This window comes from Scyliorhinus torazame, chromosome 24 (genome assembly GCF_047496885.1).
Source record: "Scyliorhinus torazame isolate Kashiwa2021f chromosome 24, sScyTor2.1, whole genome shotgun sequence".
In the NCBI taxonomy this organism is placed as follows: domain Eukaryota; kingdom Metazoa; phylum Chordata; class Chondrichthyes; order Carcharhiniformes; family Scyliorhinidae; genus Scyliorhinus; species Scyliorhinus torazame.
In genome coordinates, this window is record NC_092730.1 from 9621087 (window position 1) to 9639000 (window position 17914).

General features: G+C 57.0%; 1 protein-coding gene across 1 annotated transcript in view; it reads right to left on the reverse strand.

The window, feature by feature from the left end:
* slc8a4a (solute carrier family 8 member 4a) overlaps positions 1 to 17914 on the reverse strand; it is a 903507-nt gene that overhangs the window by 511664 nt on the left and 373929 nt on the right.

Here is a 17914-nt window from a genome sequence, read left to right on the forward strand (position 1 = left end):
GGAGGGAGAGGGAGGGAGGGAGAGGGAGGGGGGGAGAAAGAGGGGGGGAGAAAGAGGGTGGGAGAAAGAGGGACGGAGAAAGAGGGACGGAGAAAGAGGGAGGGAGAAAGAGGGAGGGAGAAAGAGGGAGGGAGAGGGAGAGAGAGGGAGGGAGAGGAGAAAGAGGGGGGGAGTGGGGGAGAAAGAGGGTGGGAGAAAGAGGGTGGGAGAAAGAGGGTGGGAGAAAGAGGGTGGGAGAAAGAGGGTGGGAGAAAGAGGGTGGGAGAAAGAGGGTGGGAGAAAGAGGGTGGGAGAAAGAGGGTGGGAGAAAGAGGGTGGGAGAAAGAGGGACGGAGAAAGAGGGACGGAGAAAGAGGGACGGAGAAAGAGGGACGGAGAAAGAGGGACGGAGAAAGAGGGACGGAGAAAGAGGGACGGAGAAAGAGGGAGGGAGAAAGAGGGAGGGAGAAAGAGGGAGGGAGAAAGAGGGAGGGAGAAAGAGGGAGGGAGAAAGAGGGAGGGAGAAAGAGGGAGGGAGAAAGAGGGAGGGAGAAAGAGGGAGGGAGAAAGAGGGAGGGAGAAAGAGGGAGGGAGAGGGAGAGAGAGGGAGGGAGAGGAGAAAGAGGGGGGGAGTGGGGGAGAAAGAGGGTGGGAGAAAGAGGGTGGGAGAAAGAGGGTGGGAGAAAGAGGGTGGGAGAAAGAGGGTGGGAGAAAGAGGGTGGGAGAAAGAGGGTGGGAGAAAGAGGGTGGGAGAAAGAGGGTGGGAGAAAGAGGGTGGGAGAAAGAGGGTGGGAGAAAGAGGGTGGGAGAAAGAGGGTGGGAGAAAGAGGGTGGGAGAAAGAGGGTGGGAGAAAGAGGGTGGGAGAAAGAGGGTGGGAGAAAGAGGGTGGGAGAAAGAGGGTGGGAGAAAGAGGGTGGGAGAAAGAGGGACGGAGAAAGAGGGACGGAGAAAGAGGGACGGAGAAAGAGGGAGGGAGAGGGAGGGAGAGGAGAAAGAGGGGGGAGAACAAAGAAATGTACAGCACAGGAACAGGCCCTTCGGCCCTCCAAGCCCGTGCCGACCATACTGCCCGACTAAACTACAATCTTCTACACTTCCTGGGTCCGTATCCTTCGATTCCCATCCTATTCATGTATTTGTCAAGATGCCCCTTAAATGTCCCTATCGTCCCTGCTTCCACTACCTCCTCCGGTAGTGAGTTCCAGGCACCCACTACCCTCTGCGTAAAAAACTTGCCTCGTACATCTACTCTAAACCTTGCCCCTCACACCTTAAACCTATGCCCCCTAGTAATTGACTCCTCTACCCTGGGGAAAAGCCTCTGACTATCCACCCTGTCTATGCCCCTCATAATTTTGTATACCTCTATCAGGTCGCCCCTCAACCTCCTTCGTTCCAGTGAGAACAAACCGAGTTTATTCAATCGCTCCTCATAGCTTATGCCCTCCATACCAGGCAACATTCTGGTAAATCTCTTCTGCACCCTCTCTAAAGCCTCCACATCCTTCTGGTAGTGTGGCGACCAGAATTGAACACTATACTCCAAGTGTGGCCTAACTAAGGTTCTATACAGCTGCAACATGACTTGCCAATTCTTATACTCAATGCCCCGGCCAATGAAGGCAAGCATGCCGTATGCCTTCTTGACTACCTTCTCCACCTGTGTTGCCCCTTTCAATGACCTGTGGACCTGTACTCCTAGATCTCTTTGACTTTCAATACTCTTGAGGGTTCTACCATTCACTGTATATTCCCTACCTGCATTAGCCCTTCCAAAATGCATTACCTCACATTTGTCCGGATTAAACTCCATCTGCCATCTCTCCGCCCAAGTCTCCAGACAATCTAAATCCTGCTGTATCCTCAGACAGTCCTCATCGCTATCCGCAATTCCACCAACCTTTGTGTCGTCTGCAAACTTACTAATCAGACCAGTTACATTTTCCTCCAAATCATTTATATATACTACAAAGAGCAAAGGTCCCAGCACTGATCCCTGTGGAACACCACTGGTCACAGCCCTCCAATTAGAAAAGCATCCCTCCATTGCTACCCTCTGCCTTCTATGGCCTAGCCAGTTCTGTATCCACCTTGCCAGTTCACCCCTGATCCCGTGTGACTTCATCTTTTGTACTAGTCTACCATGAGGGACCTTGTCAAAGGCCTTACTGAAGTCCATATAGACAACATCTACTGCCCTACCTGCATCAATCATCTTAGTGACCTCCTCGAAAAACTCTATCAAGTTAGTGAGACACGACCTCCCCTTCACAAAACCGTGCTGCCTCTCACTAATACGTCCATTTGCTTCCAAATGGGAGTAGATCCTGTCTCGAAGAATTCTCTCCAGTAATTTCCCTACCACTGAAGTAAGGCTCACCGGCCTGTAGTTCCCGGGATTATCCTTGCTACCCTTCTTAAACAGAGGAACAACATTGGCTATTCTCCAGTCCTCCGGGACATCCCCTGAAGACAGCGAGGATCCAAAGATTTCTGTCAAGGCCTCAGCAATTTCCTCTCCAGCCTCCTTCAGTATTCTGGGGTAGATCCCATCAGGCCCTGGGGACTTATCTACCGTAATATTTTTTAAGACACCCAACACCTCGTCTTTTTGGATCACAATGTGACCCAGGCTATCTACACCCCCTTCTCCAGACTCAACATCTACCAATTCCTTCTCTTTGGTGAATACTGATGCAAAGTATTCATTTAGTACCTCGCCCATTTCCTCTGGCTCCACACATAGATTCCCTTGCCTATCCTTCAGTGGGCCAACCCTTTCCCTGACTACCCTCTTGCTTTTTATGTACGTGTAAAAAGCCTTGGGATTTTCCTTAACCCTATTTGCCAATGACTTTTCGTGACCCCTTCTAGCCCTCCTGACTCCTTGCTTAAGTTCCTTCCTACTTTCCTTATATGCCACACAGGCTTCGTCTGTTCCCAGCCTTTTAGCCCTGACAAATGCCTCCTTTTTCTTTTTGACGAGGCCTACAATATCACTCGTCATCCAAGGTTCCCGAAAATTGCCGTATTTATCTTTCTTCCTCACAGGAACATGCCGGTCCTGTATTCCTTTCAACTGCCACTTGAAAGCCTCCCACATGTCAGATGTTGATTTGCCCTCAAACATCCGCCCCCAATCTATGTTCTTCAGTTCCCGCCTAATATTGTTATAATTAGCCTTCCCCCAATTTAGCACATTCATCCTCGGACCACTCTTATCCTTGTCCACCAGTACTTTAAAACTCACTGAATTGTGGTCACTGTTACCAAAATGCTCCCCTACTGAAACATCTACCACCTGGCCGGGCTCATTCCCCAATACCAGGTCCAGTACCGCCCCTTCCCTAGTTGGACTGTTTACATATTGTTTTAAGAAGCCCTCCTGGATGCTCCTTACAAACTCCGCCCCGTCTAAGCCCCTGGCACTAAGTGAGTCCCAGTCAATATTGGGGAAGTTGAAGTCTCCCATCACCACAACCCTGTTGTTTTTACTCTTTTCCAAAATCTGTCTACCTATCTGCTCCTCTATCTCCCGCTGGCTGTTGGGAGGCCTGTAGTATACCCCCAACATTGTGACTGCACCCTTCTTATTCCTGATCTCTACCCATATAGCCTCACTGCCCTCTGAGGTGTCCTCTCGCAGTATAGCTGTGATATTCTCCCGAACAAGTAGCGCAACTCCGCCTCCCCTTTTACATCCCCCTCTATCCCGCCTGAAACATCTAAATCCTGGAACGTTTAGCTGCCAATCCTGCCCTTCCCTCAACCAGGTCTCTGTAATGGCAACAACATCATAGTTCCAAGTAGTAATCCAAGCTCTAAGTTCATCTGCCTTACCCGTAATGCTCCTTGCATTAAAACATATGCACTTCAGGCCACCAGACCCGCTGTGTTCAGCAACTTCTCCCCGTCTGCTCTGCCTCAGAGCCACACTGTCCCTATTCCCTAGTTCTCCCTCAATGCTCTCACCTTCTGACCTATTGCTCCCGTGCCCACCCCCCTGCCATACTAGTTTAAACCCTCCCGTGTGACACTAGCAAACCTCGCGGCCAGGATATTTATGCCTCTCCGGTTTAGATGCAACCCGTCCTTCTTATACAGGTCACAACTGCCCCGGAAGAGCTCCCAGTGGTCCAGATAACGGAAACCCTCCCTCACACACCAGCTGTTTAGCCACGTGTTTATCTGCTCTATCTTCCTATTTCTAGCCTCACTGGCACGTGGCACAGGGAGTAATCCCGAGATTACAACCCTCGAGGTCCTGTCTTTTAACTTTCTGCCTAGCTCCCTGAACTCCTGCTGCAGGACCTCATGCCCCTTCCTGCCTATGTCGTTAGTACCAATATGTACAACGACCTCTGCCTGTTTGCCCTCCCCCTTCAGGATTCCCTCTACCCGTTCGGAGACATCCTGGACCCTGGCACCAGGGAGGCAACATACCATCCTGGAGTCTCTTTCACGTCCACAGAAGCGCCTATCTGTGCCCCTGACTATAGAGTCCCCTATTACTATTACTCTTCTGCGCTTTGACCCTCCCTTCTGAACATCAGAGCCAGCCGTGGTGCCACTGCTCTGGCTGCTGCTGTTTTCCCCTGATAGGCTATCCCCCCCGACAGTATCCAAAGGGGTATATCTGTTCGAGAGGGGGACAACCACAGGGGATTCCTGCACTGACTGCCTGCCCTTTCTGGTGGTCACCCATTTCTCTGCCTGCACCTTGGGTGTGACCACATTTACATAACTGCGATCTATGACGCTTTCCGCCACCTGCATGCTCCTAAGTGCATCCAATTGCTGCTCCAACCGAACCATGCGGTCTGTGAGGAGCTCCAGTTGGGTGCACTTTCTGCAGATGAAGCCATCCGGGACGCTGGAAGCCTCCCGGACCTGCCACATCTCACAGTCAGAGCACAGCACCCCTCTAACTGACATTGCGTCAATTAATTAAAATTAAAATTTGTCTTTTTTTTTTTTTAAATACTTTTTTTTTAAATTTCAAAGTTACTGTCAACTATCTGTTTCCAGCACTAGATTTCTAATAGAAAAGGTGGGAGGGTGGGAGAAAGAGGGTGGGAGAAAGAGGGAGAGGGAGGGAGAGGGCGGGAGAGGGCGGGAGGGAAGGAGAGGGAGAGAGAGGGAAGGAGAGGGAGAGAGAGGGAAGGAGAGGGAGAGAGAGGGAAGGAGAGAAAGAGGGAGGGAGGGAGGGGGAGAGAGGGAGTGAGGGACGGGAGGGGAGAGGAGAGGGGAGAGGAGAGGGGGAGGGAGGGGAGAGGAGAGGGGGAGGGAGGGGAGAGGAGAGGGGGAGGGAGGAGGTAGGCGAGGGGGAGGGAGGGGGTAGGCGAGGGGGAGGGAGGGGGTAGGCGAGGGGGAGGGAGGGGGTAGGCGAGGGGGAGGGAGGGGGTAGGCGAGGGGGAGGGAGGGGGTAGGCGAGGGGGAGGGAGGGGGTAGGCGAGGGGGAGGGAGGGGGTAGGCGAGGGGGAGGGAGGGGGTAGGCGAGGGGGAGGGAGGGGGTAGGCGAGGGGGAGGGAGGGGGTAGGCGAGGGGAGGGAGGGGGTAGGCGAGGGGGAGGGAGGGGGTAGGCGAGGGGGAGGGAGGGGGTAGGCGAGGGGGAGGGAGGGGGTAGGCGAGGGGGAGGGAGGGGGTAGGCGAGGGGGAGGGAGGGGGTAGGCGAGGGGGAGGGAGGGGGTAGGCGAGGGGGAGGGAGGGGGTAGGCGAGGGGGAGGGAGGGGGTAGGCGAGGGGGAGGGAGGGGGTAGGCGAGGGGAGGGAGGGGGTAGGCGAGGGGGAGGGAGGGGGTAGGCGAGGGGGAGGGAGGGGGTAGGCGAGGGGGAGGGAGGGGGTAGGCGAGGGGGTAGGCGAGGGGGAGGGAGGGGTAGGCGAGGGGGAGGGAGGGGTAGGCGAGGGGGAGGGAGGGGGTAGGCGAGGGGGAGGGAGGGGGTAGGCGAGGGGGAGGGAGGGGGTAGGCGAGGGGGAGGGAGGGGGTAGGCGAGGGGGAGGGAGGAGGTAGGCGAGGGGGAGGGAGGGGGTAGGCGAGGGGGAGGGAGGGGGTAGGCGAGGGGGAGGGAGGGGGTAGGCGAGGGGGAGGGAGGGGGTAGGCGAGGGGGAGGGAGGGGGTAGGCGAGGGGGAGGGAGGGAGTAGGCGAGGGGGTAGGCGAGGGGGTAGGCGAGGGGGAGGGAGGGGGTAGGCGAGGGGGAGGGAGGGGGTAGGCGAGGGGGAGGGAGGGGGTAGGCGAAGGGGAGGGAGGGGGTAGGCGAGGGGGAGGGAGGGGGTAGGCGAGGGGGAGGGAGGGGGTAGGCGAGGGGGAGGGAGGGGGTAGGCGAGGGGGAGGGAGGGGGTAGGCGAGGGGGAGGGAGGGGGTAGGCGAGGGGGAGGGAGGGGGTAGGCGAGGGGGAGGGAGGGGGTAGGCGAGGGGGAGGGAGGGGGTAGGCGAGGGGGAGGGAGGGGGTAGGCGAGGGGGAGGGAGGGGGTAGGCGAGGGGGAGGGAGGGGGTAGGCGAGGGGGAGGGAGGGTGTAGGGGAGGGGGAGGGAGGGGGTAGGCGAGGGGGAGGGAGGGGGTAGGCGAGGGGGAGGGAGGGGGTAGGCGAGGGGGAGGGAGGGGGTAGGCGAGGGGGAGGGAGGGGGTAGGCGAGGGGGAGGGAGGGGGTAGGCGAGGGGGTGGGAGGGGGTAGGCGAGGGGGAGGGAGGGGGTAGGCGAGGGGGTAGGCGAGGGGGTAGGCGAGGGGGTAGGCGAGGGGGTAGGCGAGGGGGTAGGCGAGGGGTGAGGGGGTAGGCGAGGGGCAGGGAGGGGAGGCGAGGGGAGGGAGGGGGTAGGCGAGGGGGAGGGAGGGGGGAGGCGAGGGGAGGGAGGGAGTAGACGAGTGGAGGGAGGGGGTAGACGAGGGGGAGGGAGGGGGTAGACGAGGGGGAGGCAGGGGGTAGGCGATAGAGGGAGGGGGTAGGCGAGGGTAGGGAGGGGGTAGGCGAGGGGGAGGGAGGGGGTAAGCGAGGGGGGTGGCGAGGGGGAGGGAGGGGGTAGGTGAGGGGGAGGGAGGAAGTAGGCGAGGGGGGGGAGGAAGGGGGTAGGCGAGGGGGGAGGGAGGGGGAGGGATGGAGGGAGGATTGAGGCCAGGGATGGAGGGAGGAGAGGAGGGAAGGATGGTGGGGCTGGATGAAGGGAGGGAGGGAGGGAATCAGGAAGAGAAGTGAAAGGAGAGAGTGAGAGAGTTTGGGGAGAGTTAGTACTCACTCGGAGGAGCCAGGTGTGAGAGTTTGGGGAGAGTTAGTACTCACTCGGAGGGCAAGGTGTGAGAGTTTGGGGAGAGTTAGTACTCACTCGGAGGGCCAGGTGTGTGAGTTTGGGGAGAGTTAGTACTCACTCGGGGGGCCAGGTGTGAGAGTTTGGGGAGAGTTAGTACTCACTCGGAGGGGCCAGGTGTGTGAGTTTGGAGAGAGTTAGTACTCACTCGGAGGGGCCAGGTGTGAGAGTTTGGGGAGGGTTAGTACTCACTCGGAGGAGCCAGGTGTGAGAGTTTGGGGAGAGTTAGTACTCACTCGAAGGAGCCAGGTGAGAGAGTTTGGGGAGAGTTAGTACTCACTCGGAGGAGCCAGGTGTGAGAGATTGGGGAGAGTTAGTACTCACTCGGAGGAGCCAGGTGTGTGAGTTTGGGGAGAGTTAGTACTCACTCGGAGGGGCAGGTGTGTGAGTTTGGGGAGAGATAGTACTCACTCGGAGGGCCAGGTGTGAGAGTTTGGGGAGAGTTAATACTCACTCGGAGGGCCAGGTGTGTGAGTTTGGGGAGAGTTAATACTCACTCGGAGGGCCAGGTGTGTGAGTTTGGGGAGAGTTAGTACTCACTCGGAGGAGCCAGGTGTGAGAGTTTGGGGAGAGTTAGTACTCACTCGGAGGGCAAGGTGTGTGAGCTTGGGGAGAGTTAGTACTCACGCGGAGGTGCCAGGTGTGTGAGTTTGGGGAGAGTTCGTACTCACTGGGGTGGGGGGGGGGCAGATGTGAGAGTTTTGGGAGAGTTAGTACTCACTCGGGGAGCGAGGTGTGTGAGTTTGGAGAGAGTTAGTACTCACTCGGGGAGCCAGGTGTGTGAGTTTGGGGAGAGTTAGTACTCACTCGGGGGGCCAGGTGTGAGAGTTTGGGGAGAGTTAGTACTCACTCGGTGGAACCAGGTGTGTGAGTTTGGGAAGAGTTAGTACTCACTCGGGGGGCCAGGTGTGAGAGTTTGGGGAGAGTTAGTACTCACTCGGGGGGCCAGGTGTGAGAGTTTGGGGAGAGTTAGTACTCAGTCGGAGGAGCCAGGTGAGAGAGTTTGGGGAGAGTTAGTACTCACTCGGAGGGGCCAGGTGTGTGAGTTTGGGGAGAGTTAGTACTCACTCAGGGGGCCAGGTGTGAGAGTTTGGGGAGGGTTAGTACTCACTCGGGGGGCCAAGTGTGTGAGTTTGGGGAGGGTTAGTGCTCACTCGGAGGAGCCAGGTGTGAGAGTTTGGGGAGAGTTAGTACTCACTCGGAGGGGCCAGGTGTGTGAGTTTGGGGAGGGTTAGTACTCACTCGGAGGAGCCAGGTGTGTGAGTTTGGGGAGGGTTAGTACTCACTCGGAGGAGCCAGGTGTGAGAGTTTGGGGAGAGTTAGTACTCACTCGGGGGGCCAGGTGTGTGAGTTTGGGGAGAGTTAGTACTCACTCGGGGGGCCAGGTGTGTGAGTTTGGGGAGAGTTTGCACTCACTCGGAGAGGGCCAGGTGTGTGAGTTTGGGGAGAGTTAGTACTCACTCGGGGGGCCAGGTGTGTGAGTTTGGGGTGAGTTAGTACTCACTCGGAGGGCCAGGTGTGAGAGTTTGGGGTGAGTTAGTACTCACTCGGGGGGCCAGGTGTGAGAGTTTGGGGAGAGTTAGTACTCACTCGGAGGGGCCAGGTGTGTGAGTTTGGGGAGAGTTAGTACTCACTCGGGGAGCCAGGTGTGAGCGTTTGGGGAGAGTTAGTACTCACTCGGAGGGCAAGGTGTGTGAGTTTGGGGAGAGTTAGTACTCACTCAGAGGGGCCAGGTGTGAGAGTTTGGGGAGAGTTAGTACTCACTCGGAGGGGCAGGTGAGAGAGTTTGGGGAGAGTTAGTACTCACTCGGGGGGCCAGGTGTGAGAGTTTGGGGAGAGTTAGTACTCACTCGGAGGGGCCAGGTGTGAGAGTTTGGGGAGAGTTAGTACTCACTCAGAGGGGCCAGGTGTGAGAGTTTGGGGAGAGTTAGTACTCACTTGGGGGGCCAGGTGTGAGAGTTTGGGGAGAGTTAGTACTCACTCGGAGGGGCCAGGTGTGAGAGTTTGGGGAGAGTTAGTACTCACTCGGAGGGGCAGGTGAGAGAGTTTGGGGAGAGTTAGTACTCACTCGGGGGGCCAGGTGTGAGAGTTTGGGGAGAGTTAGTACTCACTCGGGAGAGCCAGGTGTGTGAGTTTGGGGAGAGTTAGTACTCACTCGGAGGGGCAGGTGTGAGAGTTTGGGGAGAGTTAGTACTCACTCGGGGAGCCAGGTGTGAGAGTTTGGGGAGAGTTAGTACTCACTCGGGGAGCCAGGTGTGTGAGTTTGGGGCGAGTTAGTACTCACTCGGAGGAGCCAGGTTTGTGAGTTTGGGGTGAGTTAGTACTCACTCGGAGGGCCAGGTGTGTGAGTTTGGGGGGAGTTAGTACTCACTCGGAGGAGCCAGGTGAGAGAGTTTGGGGAGAGTTAGTACTCACTCGGAGGAGCCAGGTGTGTGAGTTTAGGGAGAGTTAGTACTCACTCGGGGGCCAGGTGTGAGAGTTTGGGGAGAGTTAGTACTCACTCGGGGGGCCAGGTGTGTGAGTTTGGGGAGAGTTAGTACTCACTCGGAGGGGCAGGTGTGAGAGTTTGGGGAGAGTTAGTACTCACTCGGAGGGGGCCAGGTGTGAGAGTTTGGGGAGAGTTAGTACTCACCCGGGGGGCCAGGTGGGTGAGTTTGGGGAGAGTTAGTACTCACTCGGAGGGGGCCAGGTGTGTGAGTTTGGGGAGAGTTAGTACTCACTCGGAGGGGCCAGGTGTGTGTGTTTGGGGAGAGTTAGTACTCACTCGGAGGGGCAGGTGTGTGAGTTTGGGGAGAGTTAGTACTCACTCGGGGGGCCAGGTGTGAGAGTTTGGGGAGAGTTAGTAATTCACTCGGAGGAGCCAGGTGTGAGAGTTTGGGGAGAGTTAGTACTTACTCGGAGGGGCCAGGTGTGAGAGTTTGGGGAAAGTTAGTACTCACTCGGGGGGCCAGGTGTGTGAGTTTGGGGAGAGTTAGTACTCACTCGGAGGGGCCAGGTGTGTGAGTTTGGGCAGAGTTAGTACTCACTCGGGGGGCCAGGTGTGAGAGTTTGGGGAGAGTTAGTACTCACTCGGAGGAGCCAGGTTTGTGAGTTTGGGGAGAGTTAGTACACACTCGGAGGAGCCAGGTGTGTGAGTTTGGAGAGAGTTAGTACTCACTTGGAGGAGCCAGGTGTGAGAGTTTGGGGAGAATTAGCACTCACTCGGAGGAGCCAGGTGTGAGAGTTTGGGGAGAGTTAGTACTCACTGGGAGGGGCAGGTGAGAGAGTTTGGGGAGAGTTGGTACTCACTCGGAGGAGCCAGGTGTGTGAGTTTGGGGAGTGTAAGTACTCACTCGGGGGGCCAGGTGTGAGAATTTGGGGAGAGTTAGTACTCACTCGGAGGGGCAGGTGTGTGAGTTTGGGGAGAGATAGTACTCACTCGGAGGGCCAGGTGTGAGAGTTTGGGGAGAGTTAGTACTCACTCGGAGGGCAAGGTGTGAGAGTTTGGGGAGAGTTAGTACGCACTTGGAGGAGCCAGGTGTGTGAGTTTGGGGAGAGTTAGTACTCACTTGGAGGAGCCAGGTGTGTGAGTTTGGGGAGAATTAGTACTCACGCGGAGGTGCAAGGTGTGAGAGTTTGGGGAGAATTAGTACTCACGCGGAGGTGCCAGGTATGTGAGTTTGGGGAGAGTTTGCACTCACTCGGAGGGGCAGATGTGAGACTTTTGGGAGAGTTAGTACTCACTCGGGGGGCCAGGTGTGAGAGTTTGGGGAGAGTCAGTACTCACTCGGTGGAGCCAGGTGTGTGAGTTTGGGGAGAGTTCGTACTCACTCAGAGGGGCCAGGTGTGAGAGTTTGGGGAGAGTTAGTACTCACTCGGAGGGCCAGGTGTGTGAGTTTGGGGAGAGTTAGTACTCACTCGGAGGGGCCAGGTGTGAGAGTTTGGGAGGGTTAGTACTCACTTGGAGGGGCAGGTGTGAGAGTTTGGGGAGAGTTAGTACTCACTCGGAGGGGGACAGGTGTGAGAGTTTGGGGAGAGTTAGTACTCACCCGGGGGGCCAGGTGGGTGAGTTTGGGGAGAGTTAGTACTCACTCGGAGGGGGCGAGGTGTGTGAGTTTGGGGAGAGTTGGTACTCACTCGGAGGAGCCAGGTGTGTGTGTTTGGGGAGAGTTAGTACTCACTCGGAGGGGCAGGTGTGTGAGTTTGGGGAGAGTTAGTACTCACTCGGGGGGCCAGGTGTGAGAGTCTGGGGAGAGTTAGTACTCACTCGGAGGGGCCAGGTGTGAGAGTTTGGGGAGAGTTAGTACTCACTCGGAGGAGCCAGGTGTGAGAGTTTGGGGAGAGTTAGTACTCACTCGGAGGGGCCAGGTGTGTGAGTTTGGGGAGAGTTAGTACTCACTCGGAGGGGCCAGGTGTGTGTGTTTGGGGAGAGTTAGTACTCACTCGGAGGGCCAGGTGTGTGAGTTTGGGGAGTGTTAGTACTCACTCGGAGGAGCCAGGTGGGTGAGTTTGGGGAGAGTTAGTACTCACTCGGAGGGGGCCAGGTGTGTGAGTTTGGGGAGAGTTAGTACTCACTCGGAGGGGCCAGGTGTGTGTGTTTGGGGAGAGTTAGTACTCACTCGGAGGAGCAGGTGTGTGAGTTTGGGGAGAGGTAGTACTCACTCGGGGGGCCAGGTGTGAGAGTTTGGGGAGAGTTAGTACTCACTCGGGGGGCCAGGTGTGTGAGTTTGGGGAGAGTTAGTACTCACTCGGAGGGGCCAGGTGTGTGAGTTTGGGCAGAGTTAGTCCTCACTCGGGGGGCCAGGTGTGAGAGTTTGGGGAGAGTTAGTACTCACTCGGGGGGCCAGGTGTGAGAGTTTGGGGAGAGTTAGTACTCACTCGGAGGGGCCAGGTGTGAGAGTTTGGGGAGAGTTAGTACGCACTTGGAGGAGCCAGGTGTGAGAGTTTGGGGTGAGTTAGTACTCACTCGGAGGAGCCAGGTGTGAGAGTTTGGGGAGAGTTAGTACTCACTCGGAGGGGCCAGGTGTGTGAGTTTGGGGAGAGTTAGTACTCACTCGGAGGGGCCAGGTGTGTGTGTTTGGGGAGAGTTAGTACTCACTCGGAGGGCCAGGTGGGTGAGTTTGGGGAGAGTTAGTACTCACTCGGAGGAGCCAGGTGGGTGAGTTTGGGGAGAGTTAGTACTCACTCGGAGGGGGCCAGGTGTGTGAGTTTGGGGAGAGTTAGTACTCACTCGGAGGGGCCAGGTGTGTGTGTTTGGGGAGAGTTAGTACTCACTCGGAGGAGCAGGTGTGTGAGTTTGGGGAGAGTTAGTACTCACTCGGGGGGCCAGGTGTGAAAGTTTGGGGAGAGTTAGTACTCACTCGGGGGGCCAGGTGTGAGAGTTTGGGGAGAGTTAGTACTCACTCGGAGGGGCCAGGTGTGAGAGTTTGGGCAGAGTTAGTCCTCACTCGGGGGGCCAGGTGTGAGAGTTTGGGGAGAGTTAGTACTCACTCGGGGGGCCAGGTGTGAGAGTTTGGGGAGAGTTAGTACTCACTCGGAGGGGCCAGGTGTGAGAGTTTGGGGAGAGTTAGTACGCACTTGGAGGAGCCAGGTGTGAGAGTTTGGTGTGAGTTAGTACTCACTCGGAGGAGCCAGGTGTGAGAGTTTGGGGAGAGTTAGTACTCACTCGGAGGGGCCAGGTGTGTGAGTTTGGGGAGAGTTAGTACTCACTCGGAGGGGCCAGGTGTGTGTGTTTGGGGAGAGTTAGTACTCACTCGGAGGGCCAGGTGGGTGAGTTTGGGGAGAGTTAGTACTCACTCGGAGGAGCCAGGTGGGTGAGTTTGGGGAGAGTTAGTACTCACTCGGAGGGGGCCAGGTGTGAGAGTTTGGGGAGAGTTAGTACTCACTCGGAGGGGCCAGGTGTGTGTGTTTGGGGAGAGTTAGTACTCACTCGGAGGAGCAGGTGTGTGAGTTTGGGGAGAGTTAGTACTCACTCGGGGGGCCAGGTGTGAGAGTTTGGGGAGAGTTAGTACTCACTCGGGGGGCCAGGTGTGTGAGTTTGGGGAGAGTTAGTACTCACTCGGAGGGGCCAGGTGTGAGAGTTTGGGCAGAGTTAGTCCTCACTCGGGGGGCCAGGTGTGAGAGTTTGGGGAGAGTTAGTACTCACTCGGGGGGCCAGGTGTGAGAGTTTGGGGAGAGTTAGTCCTCACTCGGGGGGCCAGGTGTGAGAGTTTGGGGAGAGTTAGTACTCACTCGGGGGGCCAGGTGAGAGAGTTTGGGGAGAGTTAGTACTCACTCGGAGGGGCCAGGTGTGAGAGTTTGGGGAGAGTTAGTACGCACTTGGAGGAGCCAGGTGTGAGAGTTTGGGGTGAGTTAGTACTCACTTGGAGGAGCCAGGTGTGTGAGTTTGGGGAGAATTAGTACTCACGCGGAGGTGCCAGGTGTGAGAGTTTGGGGAGAGTTCGTACTCACTGGGGGGGGGGGGGGGGGAGGGAGATGTGAGACTTTTGGGAGAGTTAGTACTCACTCGGGGGGCCAGGTGTGAGAGTTTGGGGAGAGTTAGTACTCACTCGGTGGAGCCAGGTGTGTGGGTTTGGGGAGAGTTAGTACTCACTCGGAGGGGCCAGGTGTGTGAGTTTGGGGAGAGTTAGTACTCACTCGGGGGGCCAGGTGTGAGAGTTTGGGGAGAGTTAGTACTCACTCGGAGGGGCCAGGTGTGAGAGTTTGGGGAGAGTTAGTACGCACTTGGAGGAGCCAGGTGTGAGAGTTTGGGGTGAGTTAGTACTCACTCGGAGGAGCCAGGTGTGAGAGTTTGGGGAGAGTTAGTACTCACTCGGAGGGGCCAGGTGTGTGAGTTTGGGGAGAGTTCGTACTCACTCGGAGGGGCCAGGTGTGTGTGTTTGGGGAGAGTTAGTACTCACTCGGAGGGCCAGGTGGGTGAGTTTGGGGAGAGTTAGTACTCACTCGGAGGAGCCAGGTGGGTGAGTTTGGGGAGAGTTAGTACTCACTCGGAGGGGGCCAGGTGTGTGAGTTTGGGGAGAGTTAGTACTCACTCGGAGGGGCCAGGTGTGTGTGTTTGGGGAGAGTTAGTACTCACTCAGAGGAGCAGGTGTGTGAGTTTGGGGAGAGTTAGTACTCACTCGGGGGGCCAGGTGTGAGAGTTTGGGGAGAGTTAGTACTCACTCGGGGGGCCAGGTGTGTGAGTTTGGGGAGAGTTAGTACTCACTCGGAGGGGCCAGGTGTGAGAGTTTGGGCAGAGTTAGTCCTCACTCGGGGGGCCAGGTGTGAGAGTTTGGGGAGAGTTAGTACTCACTCGGGGGGCCAGGTGTGAGAGTTTGGGGAGAGTTAGTCCTCACTCGGGGGGCCATGTGTGAGAGTTTGGGGAGAGTTAGTACTCACTCGGGGGGCCAGGTGTGAGAGTTTGGGGAGAGTTAGTACTCACTCGGAGGGGCCAGGTGTGAGAGTTTGGGGAGAGTTAGTATGCACTTGGAGGAGCCAGGTGTGAGAGTTTGGGGTGAGTTAGTACTCACTTGGAGGAGCCAGGTGTGTGAGTTTGGGGAGAATTAGTACTCACGCGGAGGTGCCAGGTGTGAGAGTTTGGGGAGAGTTCGTACTCACTGGGGAGGGGGGGGGGGGGAGGGAGATGTGAGACTTTTGGGAGAGTTAGTACTCACTCGGTGGAGCCAGGTGTGTGAGTTTGGGGAGAGTTAGTACTCACTCGGAGGGGCCAGGTGTGAGAGTTTGGGGAGAGTTAGTACTCACTCGGAGGGGCCAGGTGTGTGTGTTTGGGGAGTGTTAGTACTCACTCGGAGGGGCAGGTGTGTGAGTTTGGGGAGAGTTAGTACTCACTCGGGGGGCCAGGTGTGAGAGTCTGGGGAGAGTTAGTACTCACTCGGGGGGCCAGGTGTGAGAGTTTGGGGAGAGATGTGTACTCACTCGGGGGGCCAGGTGTGAGAGTTTGGGGAGAGTTAGTACTCACTCGGAGGGGCCAGGTGTGAGAGTTTGGGGAGAGTTAGTACGCACTTGGAGGAGCCAGGTGTGAGAGTTTGGGGAGAGTTAGTACTCACTCGGAGGGGCCAGGTGTGTGAGTTTGGGGAGAGTTAGTACTCACTCGGAGGGGCCAGGTGTGTGTGTTTCGGGAGAGTTAGTACTCACTCGGAGGGCCAGGTGGGTGAGTTTGGGGAGAGTTAGTACTCACTCGGAGGAGCCAGGTGGGTGAGTTTGGGGAGAGTTAGTACTCACTCGGAGGGGGCCAGGTGTGTGAGTTTGGGGAGAGTTAGTACTCACTCGGAGGGGCCAGGTGTGTGTGTTTGGGGAGAGTTAGTACTCACTCGGAGGAGCAGGTGTGAGAGTTTGGGGAGAGTTAGTACTCACTCGGGGGGCCAGGTGTGAGAGTTTGGGGAGAGTTAGTACTCACTCGGGGGGCCAGGTGTGTGAGTTTGGGGAGAGTTAGCACTCACTCGGAGGGGCCAGGTGTGAGAGTTTGGGCAGAGTTAGTCCTCACTCGGGGGGCCAGGTGTGAGAGTTTGGGGAGAGTTAGTACTCACTCGGGGGGCCAGGTGTGAGAGTTTGGGGAGAGTTAGTCCTCACTCGGGGGGCCAGGTGTGAGAGTTTGGGGAGAGTTAGTACTCACTCGGGGGGCCAGGTGTGAGAGTTTGGGGAGAGTTAGTACTCACTCGGAGGGGCCAGGTGTGAGAGTTTGGGGAGAGTTAGTACGCACTTGGAGGAGCCAGGTGTGAGAGTTTGGGGTGAGTTAGTACTCACTTGGAGGAGCCAGGTGTGTGAGTTAGGGGAGAATTAGTACTCACGCGGAGGTGCCAGGTGTGAGAGTTTGGGGAGAGTTCGTACTCACTGGGGGGGGGGGGGGGGGGGGGGGAGGGAGATGTGAGACTTTTGGGAGAGTTAGTACTCACTCGGGGGGGCCAGGTGTGAGAGTTTGGGGAGAGTTAGTACTCACTCGGTGGAGCCAGGTGTGTGAGTTTGGGGAGAGTTAGTACTCACTCGGAGGGGCCAGGTGTGTGAGTTTGGGGAGAGTTAGTACTCACTCGGAGGGCCAGGTGTGTGAGTTTGGGGAGAGTCAGTACTCACTCGGAGGGGCCAGGTGTGTGAGTTTGGGGAGGGTTAGTACTCACTCGGAGGAGCCAGGTGTGAGAGTTTGGGGAGAGTTAGTACTCACTCGGAGGGGCCAGGTGTGTGTGTTTGGGGAGAGTTAGTACTCACTCGGAGGGGCAGGTGTGTGAGTTTGGGGAGAGTTAGTACTCACTCGGGGGGCCAGGTGTGAGAGTCTGGGGAGAGTTAGTACTCACTCGGAGGGGCCAGGTGTGAGAGTTTGGGGAGAGGTAGTACTCACTCGGAGGAGCCAGGTGTGAGAGTTTGGGGAGAGTTAGTACTCACTCGGAGGGGCCAGGTGTGTGAGTTTGGGGAGAGTTAGTACTCACTCGGAGGGGCCAGGTGTGTGTGTTTGGGGAGAGTTAGTACTCACTCGGAGGGCCAGGTGGGTGAGTTTGGGGAGAGTTAGTACTCACTCGGAGGAGCCAGGTGGGTGAGTTTGGGGAGAGTTAGTACTTACTCGGAGGGGGCCAGGTGTGTGAGTTTGGGGAGAGTTGGTACTCACTCGGAGGGGCCAGGTGTGTGTGTTTGGAGAGAGTTAGTACTCACTCGGAGGAGCAGGTGTGTGAGTTTGGGGAGAGTTAGTACTCACTCGGGGGACCAGGTGTGAGAGTTTGGGGAGAGTTAGTACTCACTCGGAGGGGCCAGGTGTGAGAGTTTGGGGAGAGTTAGTACTCACTCGGAGGAGCCAGGTGTGAGAGTTTGGGGAGAGTTAGTACTCACTTGGAGGGGCCAGGTTTGAGAGTTTGGGGAAAGTTAGTACTCACTCGGGGGGCCAGGTGTGTGAGTTTGGGGAGAGTTAGTACTCACTCGGAGGGGCCAGGTGTGTGAGTTTGGGCAGAGTTAGTCCTCACTCGGGGGGCCAGGTGTGAGAGTTTGGGGAGAGTTAGTACTCACTCGGGGGGCCAGGTGTGAGAGTTTGGGGAGAGTTAGTACTCACTCGGAGGGGCCAGGTGTGAGAGTTTGGGGAGAGTTAGTACGCACTTGGAGGAGCCAGGTGTGAGAGTTTGGGGAGAGTTAGTACTCACTTGGAGGAGCCAGGTGTGTGAGTTTGGGGAGAATTAGTACTCACGCGGAGGTGCCAGGTGTGAGCGTTTGGGGAGAGTTCGTACTCACTGGGGGGGGGGGGGGGGCAGATGTGAGACTTTTGGGAGAGTTAGTACTCACTCGGGGGGCCAGGTGTGAGAGTTTGGGGAGAGTTAGTACTCACTCGGTGGAGCCAGGTGTGAGAGTTTGGGGAGAGTTAGTACTCACTTGGAGGAGCCAGGTGTGTGAGTTTGGGGAGAATTAGTACTCACGCGGAGGTGCCAGATGTGAGACTTTTGGGAGAGTTAGTACTCACTCGGGGGGCCAGGTGTGAGAGTTTGGGGAGAGTTAGTACTCACTCGGTGGAGCCAGGTGTGTGAGTTTGGGGGGAGTTAGTACTCACTCGGAGGAGCCAGGTGTGAGAGTTTGGGGAGAGTTAGTACTCACTCGGGGGGCCAGGTGTGTGAGTTTGGGGATGAGTTAGTACTCACTCGGGGGGCCACGTGTGTGAGTTTGGGGAGAGTTAGTACTCACTCGGGGGGCCA